The sequence below is a fragment of the Triticum dicoccoides genome, chromosome 2B (assembly GCF_002162155.2).
Source record: "Triticum dicoccoides isolate Atlit2015 ecotype Zavitan chromosome 2B, WEW_v2.0, whole genome shotgun sequence".
Lineage (NCBI taxonomy): Eukaryota > Viridiplantae > Streptophyta > Magnoliopsida > Poales > Poaceae > Triticum > Triticum dicoccoides.
The window spans coordinates 113,607,775-113,618,703 of record NC_041383.1 but is presented as its reverse complement, the minus strand read 5'-3'; positions in this window follow the sequence as shown (position 1 = coordinate 113,618,703).

Genomic DNA, 10,929 nt, shown 5'->3' with positions numbered 1-10,929 from the left:
GCTCCGGCCCCTCAACGCCGGCAAGGTGCTGCCACTACTGGTAAAGATCCTGCTCCTGTGCAGAAAACTAAGTCTACTGCATCTACTGCCTCCTCTTCTCAAATCCCTGCTCCAGTGGTTGTTACTGAGGTCAAACAGGTGCTTGATCCTAGATATAAGGAGATGATTTGCTTCAATTGTGGGGGGCCTGGCCACTATGTGGGGAACTGTGTGAAGACTAAAGCTTGTTTCATATGCCAACAAAATCATAATGTTAATAATTGTGCTGCTTGGGCTAAGATTCAACCTTCAGCTACTTTCTTTCGAAGTCGAGCTAGTGGTGTTGGTTTTTACCATGTGGAGGTTCCTGCTGCTGCTGAGACCAAGTGGTTGAATTATCAGAACTGTGCTGTGGTGAATATCATCAAGGGAGAAGTTTAGAAAACTGAGCTTTGTGGCCTGTTGTCTGCTATTTTTTTGCAAGAATAGGCAATGGCCATGGCAAGTGAGAGAGTTATCAAGAAAGACTTTTTTAGTCAGGTTCCCACCATGGAAAAGTGCTAATGATTTGATTGAATTCCCAGCCTTTGATCTACCTAAAGATGGTGCAAATGTGAATGTGACTGAATGGAAAGGGGCATGTGATCCTTTTGGAGAACTGGTTGAAGCCTGGGTATTGATTGAGGGCATACCACCTAAATGGTGTACCTGGAAGGTGTTTTGTCAGATTGCTTCAATGTTTGGTGTGCTTACTGATGTAGACTGGAATGGAATGTTCAGAACCTTTTTTGAGAATGTGAGGGTCAAGATTGCTTGCAGGGATCCAACCAAAATTCCTTTTGAAAGATTGATAGAGATGAAGAAGAAGTTGTTTCTTATTGGATTTACTGTGGAAGGGTTTGAACAAACTGGTGGCCTAGATTATGTGGTTAATGATGAAGAGGATGATGATGAAGAGATTGAGGAACATAATGAGAATAACCATGAGGGCAAAACTGATGGCACTCAGGATGACAGCCTGTCCAATGATGAGAATGCTATAGATGATCTGGATAAGGCTAACTTGAGCTCAAAAAGGACTCCTGATGCTGGTAGCCACAAAAAAGTTTCTGATGCTACTAAACACCAGGTTAGTTGGTCAGACACTGAGCATTAGAACTTCATCATGGAATGTGTTGTGATGGAGACTAAGTCTGTATGGGAAAAAGAGCCTGATGAATCAACCAAAGATGTAGGTGAGTCTGAAGCTTGTGCTTCACCAACTGTGTTTAGAGTGGAAAATACAGTTTCTCCAACTGAACTTGGTGATGGACCTATGTTAAGTGATCATATTGCTTCTTTTGAAGTCATGGATCCTCATACTATTCCCAAGACTAAAAATCCTCTGGATGATGGGTCTAGCTATGATAGTGATGGAAACTTGCCTGGAGGTGACAGTGTAGCTTACTGCAACATGATTCTGAAGTCAATTGACTACTCTGATTCTGAAGAAGAGAAGAATGCTGAGGATGACATGGCAACCTTACATGTGGATGCTACTGAATTGATCAAGTCTTCTGGTTTGAAAAGGTCTCTGCTGTCTTCACTTGATGAGGTGATGGAGGTTGGAGAGAAAAAACAGACTAAATCTAAATGGGGGCCTGTTTTAGCCCAGAAGCCACAAACCAGGGGACATGGACATGTGAATATCATGCAAAAAGCTGCTGAATACAAGAGGAAAAAGAACCTGGAAGTGCCTCACACCTACAAAGGTAACTCATTTGTTGTTCTTGATCCTGATCTCCTTGTTGTCCATACTGAGAAAATTATTTGAAAATTGGGAATGATGTCTGTTCTAAACATATGATTTTTGATGATTTAATTGCCGATGAAAAGGAAAAATGCTTGATGTTTGCTAATAACAATCCTAAAGTTGTGTTGCCTTCTAATTTAGATATTGATGAGGTAGATGTTGGGTTCATTCCAGTGGGGTCTACTCCTCAACAATTAGTGGGCACTGCTGATTGTTGTGAGAAGTCCCCAGCTGTTCTGACCAAGGTTAAGCCTTGTGGCTTGTCACATCCCTTCAAAATTGCTTAGATATGATAGGTCTCATTTGGAATATTAGGGGGCTTGGACAACCAGGGAAAATTCAGTGCCTGTGTGATACTATTGCTAAGGCTAACCCAGATTTTATTGGGTTTCAAGAAACAAAAAAAAGAGCTCATTTCTGAGGGTCTCCTCAAGGCTATGGACAGACAGAATTAGTTTACTTGGCATTTCTTGCCTGCTTTCAATACTGCTGGGGGTATTTTGGTAGGCTTTAGAAGTGATGTGTTTGAAGTAATTGGATTTACTAATAAAAAATTTGGTGTGGTTTCTACCATTAAAATAAAAAGTGATAAGTTTGTGTGGCAGTTAATTGTGGTCTATGGGTCTGCTTACCCTGAATTCAAGGTGGAGTTTGTTGCTGAATTACATGATATCCTGGAATCTGCCTCTTACCCTGTTTGGTGTGTGGTGACTTTAATCTTGTTAGACAACAATCTGATAAAAGCAATGGTGTGATTAATTCACATTTTGCCTTCCTCTTCAATGATTGGGTTAATAGATGGGCCTTACTGGAAATTTCCATTTCCAACAGATCTTTTACTTGGTCCAATAATCAAAATAATCCCATCTTTGCAATTCTAGATAGGGTGTTCACTTCTATGGACTGGGATATGCAGTTTCCTTTGTCTACTTTGATTGCCCTTCCAAGGGTGGGGAGTGACCACACCCCCCTAGTTTTAGACACTCGGGCTAGGAAAGTTAACTGTCCTAAGATGTTTAGGTTTGAGAAATGGTGGTTAGCTCAATCTGGGTTCTCCCAGCTAGTGCATGATGTGTGGACTAATCATGGTAATGCTAGTTCTTCTATTGAGAATTGGATGTGCAAAACTACAGTTCTTAGGAAAGTCATTAAAGGTTGGAGCATTAATATAGAGGCTGCCATGAAGAAGAAGAAAAAAGTCCCTCCTTATGGAGTTTGACATCTCGGATGTGAAATCTGAGCAAAGTCATCTGTCTCCATGTGAGTTTGAGAGAATGAATCTCATTAAGAAAGAATTGGATGATATTTGGAAAAAGGAAGAGACTGCCTTATGGCAAAGATCCAGAGACAGAAAAATCTTGGAGGGAGATCGTAATAATGCTTATTTTATGGCTCTAGCTAATCATAGACATAGGAAAAACCACTTGGATGAATTAAATGGCCTTGTTACAACTACTGATGATTTGTTGGATGTTGCTACTAACTACTATAAGAAGCTCTTTTCTTATGAACAAAAACCTGATATTCATTTAGATGATGACTTTTGGGATGATTTTGACATGATCACCGAGGAGAGAGAGATTTTGGAAAAACCCTTTTCTGAGGAGGAGATTAAAAAGGCAACTATGAGTTCGGAAAAGGCTCGATGGCTCGTCTCGTTGAGAGTTCCTCTGGATATGTTTGAGGTTTGTTGGTATAGCCAACTGCGACAAAGGCTCGATCTCGGGTAGGGGGTCCCGATCTGTGCGTCTTAGGCTGATGGTAACAGGAAGCAAGGGACACAATGTTTACCCAGGTTCGGTCCCTCTCGATGGAGGTAAAACCCTACTTCCTGCTTGATTAATATTGAAGATACGTGTAGTACAAGAGTAGATCTACCACAAGATCGTACAGGCTAAACCCTAAGAGCTAGCCTATGATGGTATGATTGTAATTGTGATCGGCCTTCTAAGGACCATGCTCTCCGGTTTATATAGACACCGGAGAGCTAGGGTTTACATGGAGTCGGTTACAAGGAAGGAAATATAATATCCGGATCGCCAAGCTTGTCTTCCACGCAAAAGAGAGTCCCATCCGAACACGAGCCGGAGTCTTGAGTCTTGTATCTTGACGCTTCAATAGTCCGGACGATGAATATAGTCTCGTTCAACAAAGCTCTAGATATGTTTGAGGTCTGTTGGTATAGCCAACTGCGACAAAGCTCGGATTTTTGTCGGATTAGCTTCAATTCCTCTATTGGAAACGATGAAGCCCAGCAGTTTTCCGGAGGGGACGCCGAAAACGCATTTCTCCGGATTCAGCTTGATGTCGTATGTTCGTAGGTTGTTGAACGTAAGCCTCAAGTCATCTATTAGGGTTTCGACGTGTCTTGTTTTTATGATTATGTCGTCCATGTATGCCTCCACTGTTTTGCCGATTTGCTTTTCCAGGCATGTTCGAATCATGCGTTGATAGGTTGCTCCGGCATTCTTAAGCCCGAAAGGCATAGTGTTGAAGCAGAAAGGGCCATATGGCATTATGAAAGTTGTTGTAGCTTGGTAGGACTCTGCCATCTTTATTTGATGGTATCCAGAGTATGCGTCGAGGAAACACAGCGAGTCGTGTCCAGCTGTGGCATCGATGATTTGATCGATGCGAGGGAGGGGAAAGGGATCCTTGGGGCAAGCCTTGTTAAGGTCTTTGAAGTCGACGCACAGGCGCCAGGATTTGTCCTTCTTTGGTACCATTACCGAGTTCGCCAGCCAATCCGGATGTTTGATATCTCTGATGAATCCGGCCTCAAGTAGCTTGGCTAGCTCCTCCCCCATGGCTTGCCGTTTGGGCTCCGAAAATCGCCTTAGGGTCTGCTTAACAGGGTTGTATCCCTTCAGTATATTAAGGATGTGTTCGGCCAATTCGCGTGGGATGCCCGGCATGTCCGATGGGTGCCAGGCGAAGATATCCCAATTCTCGCGTAAGAAGTCACGCAGTGCGGCGTCCATAGCGGGGTTCAACTATGTCCCGATGGAAGCTGTCTTCGTGGGGTCCGTTGGGTGGACTTGGAATTTTACTATCTCATCTGCGAGTTTAAATGAGGTGGACTTGGGTCGCTTGTCGAGTATCACGTCGTCCCTGTCCATGGTGGCGCGCATCGTTGTTAATTCTTCTGCCGCTAGGGCTTCAGATAGCGCTTCCAAGGCTAGTGCTGCGGTTTTGTTTTCGACGCGGAGTACGACATCCGGATCACTAGCTAGAGTGATAATTCCATTGGGTCCGGGCATTTTAAGCTTCATGTACCCATAATGAGGTATGGCTTGAAAGCTTGCAAACGCGTCCCGCCCTAGAAGGGCGTGGTATCCGCTGTTGAAAGGAGCCAATTGGAAGGTGATTTCTTCGGACCTGTAATTCTCTGGGGTGCCGAATACCACATCGAGTGTGATTTTTCCCGCACACCGTGCCTCCCGACTAGGGATAATTCCCCTGAAGGTTGTGCTGCTTTGTTCAATGCAGCTTTTGTCAATCTCCATCTTCTTGAGTGTTTCCTCATAGATTAGGTTTAATCTGCTTCCGCCGTCCATGAGTACTTTAGTGAGTCGAAAGCCGTCCACTATTGGGCTGAGGACCAGAGCGGTTGGCGCCTGGACGGACTGGAATTGGGGTTCGTCACTGGCATTGAAGGTTATGGTAGTGTCGTTCCACGGATTTATTTTTGCCACATGGCAAATTTCAGTGGGCTTCGATGCGCTCGCTTGCGCCTATTGTTTGAGGCGAAGGTCTCGAAGACTGTCAGTACCGTATTGTGTTCCTTGGCGGGATGTGGTTCTGCTTTATGGTTCTCGAGGAGATCCTCTCCACTCTTAGCTACCTGCCAGAGTATCCAACATGCTCTAAGGCTATGGGTCGGTGTTGCATCCGGCGTGCTGTGAAGCTTAACATGGCCCATTAAGCCATTCTTCCAATACGGTTCCACACCCTGGGGAGGGTTTTGGTTTCTTGGGAATTGAGGTGGTCGACTTAGGAGAGTTCGGCCGTTTAGTTCGGACAAAGGTTCTGGTGAGGGCCGTATTATCCCAAAATTCTGTTTGGGTCTTCCAGGCACTTTCCATCGCACAGTACTTATGTACTATGGTTGCCAAGTCCGTAAAGTGCACTATGTCACGATGAATTATAGCATTAAGGAGTCCATTGTTCGTGCAGTTTCTGCAGAAAAGAGAGACTACGTCCTCCTTGCGGCAGTCCTTGACTTTATTAAGAGCAAGGAGAAATCTAGCCCAGTAATGGTGTACCATCTCCTGGGGCTCCTTCCTGATACGGGAGAGACGGTTTAAGTCCGAGCGGGCGTCGTTGGCTGAATCCGGATTCTGATCTGATCTGACGCCTGGGGGCACGGGAAGTACCGAGCCCGACAGTTCAGGATCTGGAGAATTACCTAATCCCTTCGGCCCAACGCCCGATTCTAAGTCCGGGACCTGGGTCATGTCTTCCGGACATAATTCGTCCTCAAAGTTGAGGGGCAACCCACGTGTGGTTCCTCCACTACCGCTATCTCATGGGTGGCCGGTGGGGATCTAATGTCCCTCTGGTCGGGTTTAAGCCCAATCCGGTCATAGTCGGTAGCGACTCCCAAAGCGGCGATGTGATCCAAGAGCTCGTTAAGAGAGGAGAGATCCATCGGATCCATCTGTTCGGCAATCTTCGAATCGATGCGAAGGTTATGCGTGATGACCCGAGAGGCCATCGTCGGCGTGACAGCCGATGGGGCGGTCATAATGAAGCCGCCAAGCCGGAGAGTCTGGCCTGCAGCCAGCGCTCCACCAGAAGTGATGTCGTCCTTGACAACGAGACGAGCCATCGAGCCTTTGCGGCGGCGACACAGAGGAACTCTCAATGAAAGCACCAATTATGAGGCTCTGGGCCAAACTATGTGCCGAAGCCTTCCTGTCGGTGTCAAAACCGGCGGATCTCAGGTAGGGGGTCCCGATCTGTGCGTCTTAGGCTGATGGTAATAGGAAGCAAGTGACACAATGTTTACCCAGGTCCGGGCCCTCTCGATGGAGGTAAAACCCTACTTCCTGCTTGATTAATATTAAAGATATGTGTAGTACAAGAGTAGATCTACCACGAGATCGTAGAGGCTAAACCCTAAGAGCTAGCCTATGATGGTATGATTGTCATTGTGATCGGCCTTCTAAGGACCATGCTCTCTGTTGGGGAACGTTGCAGAAAATAAAAAAATTCTACGCTTCACCAAGATCAATATTTGAGTTCATATAGCAATGAGACAGAGGAGTGCATCTACATACCCTTGTAGATCGCGAGCGGAAGCGTTCAAAAGAACGGGGTTGAGGGAGTCGTACTCGTCGTGATCCAAATCACCGATGATCCTAGTGCTGAACGGACAGCACCTCCGTGTTCAACACACGTATGGTTGGGGAAGACGTCTCCTCCTTCTTGATCCGGCAAGGGGGAAGGAGAGGTTGATGGAGATCCAGCAGCACGACGGTGTGGTGGTGGATGCAGCAGCGATCTCGGCAGGGCTTCGCCAAGCTTCAGCGAGAGGGAGTGGTGGTGCGTGGGGAGAGGGAGGCGCCAAGAGCATGGGTGCAGCTGCCCTCCCCCCTCTTTATATAGGCCTCCTAGGGGGGTGCCGGCCCTAGGAGATCCAATCTCCAAGGGGGGCGGCGGCCAGGGGGGAAACTTGCCCCCCAAGCCAGGTGGAGGCGCCCCCACCCCTAGGGTTTCCAACCCTAGGCGCAGGGGGGGCCAAGGGGGGGCGCACCAGCCCACCAGGGGCTGGTTCCCCTCCCACTTCAGCCCATGGGGCCCTCCGGGATAGGTGGCCCCACCCGGTGGACCCCTGGGACCATTCCGGTGGTCCCGGTACAATACCGGTGACCCCCGAAACTTTCCCGATGGCCGAAACCTGACTTCCTATGTATAATTCTTCACCTCCGGACCATTCCGGAACTCCTCGTGACGTCCGGGATCTCATCCAGGACTCCGAACAACTTTCGTGTTACTGCATACTAATATCTCTACAACCCTAGCGTCACTGAACCTTAAGTGTGTAGACCCTACGGGTTCGGGAGACACGCAGACATGACCGAGATGACTCTCCGGTCAATAACCAACAGCGGGATCTGGATACCCATGTTGGCTTCCACATGCTCCTCGATGATCTCATCAGATGAACCACGATGTCGAGGATTCAAGTAACCCCGTATATAATTCCCTTTGTCAATCAGTACGTTACTTGCCCGAGATTCGATCGTTGGTATCCCAATACCTCGTTCAATCTCGTTACCGGCAAGTCACTTTACTCGTACCGTAATGCATGATCCCGTGACCATACACTTGGTCACATTGAGCTCATTATTATGATGCATTACCGAGTGGGCCCAGAGATACCTCTCCGTCATACGGAGTGACAAATCCCAGTCTCGATCCATGTCAACCCAAGAGACACTTTCTGGGATACCTGTAGTGTACCTTTATAGTCACCCAGTTATGTTGTGACGTTTGGTACACCCAAAGCACTCCTACGGTATCCGGGAGTTACACGATCTCATGGTCTAAGGAAAAGATACTTGACATTGGAAAAGCTCTAGCAAATGAACTACACGATCTTGTGCTATGCTTAGGATTGGGTCTTGTCCATCACATCATTATCCTAATGATGTGATCCCGTTATCAACGACATCCAATCTCCATAGTCAGGAAACCATGACTATCTGTTGATCAACGAGCTAGTCAACTAGAGGCTTACTAGGGACATGTTATGGTCTATGTATTCACACATGTATTACGATTTCCGGATAACACAATAATAGCATGAATAAAAGACAATTATCATGAACAAGGAAATATAATAATAATCATTTTATTATTGCCTCTAAGGCATATTTCCAACAGTCTCCGACTTGCACTAGAGTCAATAATCTAGTTACATTGTGATGAATCGAACACCCATAGAGTTCTGGTGTTGATCATGTTTTGTTCGCGGAAGAGGTTTAGTCAACGGATCTGCGACATTAGATCCGTATGCACCTTGCAAATATCTATGTCTCCATCTTGAACATTTTCACGAATGGAGTTGAAGCGACGCTTGATATGCCTGGTCTTCTTGTGAAACCTAGGCTCCTTGGCAAGGGCAATAGCTCCAGTGTTGTCACAGAAGAGGGTGATTGGCCCCGACGCATTGGGTACGACTCCTAGGTCAGTGATGAACTCCTTCATCCAGATTGCTTCATGCGCTGCCTCCGAGGCTGCCATGTACTCCGCTTCACATGTAGATCCCGCCACGACGCTCTGCTTGCAACTGCACCAGCTTACTGCCCCTCCATTCAAAATATACACGTATCTGGTTTGTGACTTAGAGTCATCCAGATGTGTGTCGAAGCTAGCGTTGACGTAACCCTTTACAACGAGCTCTTCGTCACCTCCATAGACGAGAAACATGTCCTTTGTCCTTTTCAGGTACTTCAGGATATTCTAGACCGCTGTCCAGTGTTCCTCGCCGGGATTACTTTGGTACCTTCCTACCAAACGTACGGCAAGGTTTACATCAGGTCTGGTACACAGCATGGCATACATAATAGACCCTATGGCTGAGGCATAGGGGATGACACTCATCTCTTCTATATCTTCTGCCGTGGTCGGGCATTGAGCCGAGCTCAATCTCACACCTTGCAATACAGGCAAGAACCCTTTCTTGGACTGATCCATATTGAACTTCTTCAATATCTTATCAAGGTATGTGCTTTGTGAAAGACCTATGAGGCGTGTCGATCTATCCCTATAGATCTTGATGCCTAATATGTAAGCAGCTTCTCCAAGGTCCTTCATTGAAAAACACTTATTCAAGTAGGCCTTAATGCTGTCCAGAAGTTCTATATCATTTCCCATCAAAAGTATGTCATCTACATATAATATGAGAAATGCTACAAAGCTCCCACTCACTTTCTTGTAAACGCAGGCTTCTCCGTAAGTCTGCATAAACCCAAATGCTTTGATCATCTCATCAAAGCGAATGTTCCAACTCCGAGATGCTTGCACCAGCCCATAAATGGATCGCTGGAGCTTGCATACCTTGTTAGCATTCTCGGGATCAACAAAACCTTCCGGCTGCATCATATATAGTTCTTCCTTAAGATAGCCGTTAAGAAATGCTGTTTTGACGTCCATTTGCCATATTGCATAATCATAGTATGCGACAATTGCTAACATGATTCAGACGGACTTCAGCTTCGCTACGGGAGAGAAAGTCTCATCGTAGTCAACCCCTTGAACTTGCTGATAACCCTTAGCGACAAGTCGAGCTTTATAGATGGTAACATTCCATCCGCGTCCGTCTTCTTCTTAAAGATCCATTTATTTTCTATTGCTCGCTGATAATCGGGCAAGTCTGTCAAAGTCTATACTTTGTTTTCATACATGGATTCTATCTCGGATTGCATGGCTTCAAGCCATTTGTTGGAATCTGGGCCCGCCATCGCTTCTTCATAGTTCGAAGGTTCACCGTTGTCTAACAACATGATTTCCAGGACAGGGTTGCCATACCACTCTGGTGTGGAACGTGTCCTTGTGGACCTACGAAGTTTAGTAGCAACTTGATCCGAAGTACCTTGATCATCATCATTAATTTCCTCTCCAGTCGGTGCAGGCACCACAGGAACATTGTCCTGAGCTGCACTACTTTCCGGTTCAAGAGGTAGTACTTCATCGAGTTCTACTTTCCTCCCACTTACTCCTTTCGAGAGAAACTCTTTCTCTAGAAAGGATCCGTTCTTGGCAACAAAGATCTTGCCTTCCGATCTAAGGTAGAAGGTATACCCAATGGTTTCCTTAGGGTATCATATGAAGACGCATTTTTCTGACTTGGGTTTGAGCTTTTCAGGTTGAAGTTTCTTGACATAAGCATCGCAACCCCAAACTTTTAGAAACGATAGCTTAGGTTTCTTCCCAAACCATAATTCAAATGGTGTCGTCTCAACGGATTTAGACGGTGCCCTATTTAAAGTGAATGTAGCTATCTCTAGAGCGTATCCCCAAAATGATAGCGGTAAATCCATAAGAGACATCATAGATCGCACCATGTCCAATAGAGTGCGATTACGATGTTCGGACACACCGTTACGCTGAGGTATTCCAGGCGGCGTGAGTTGTGAAACGATTCCACA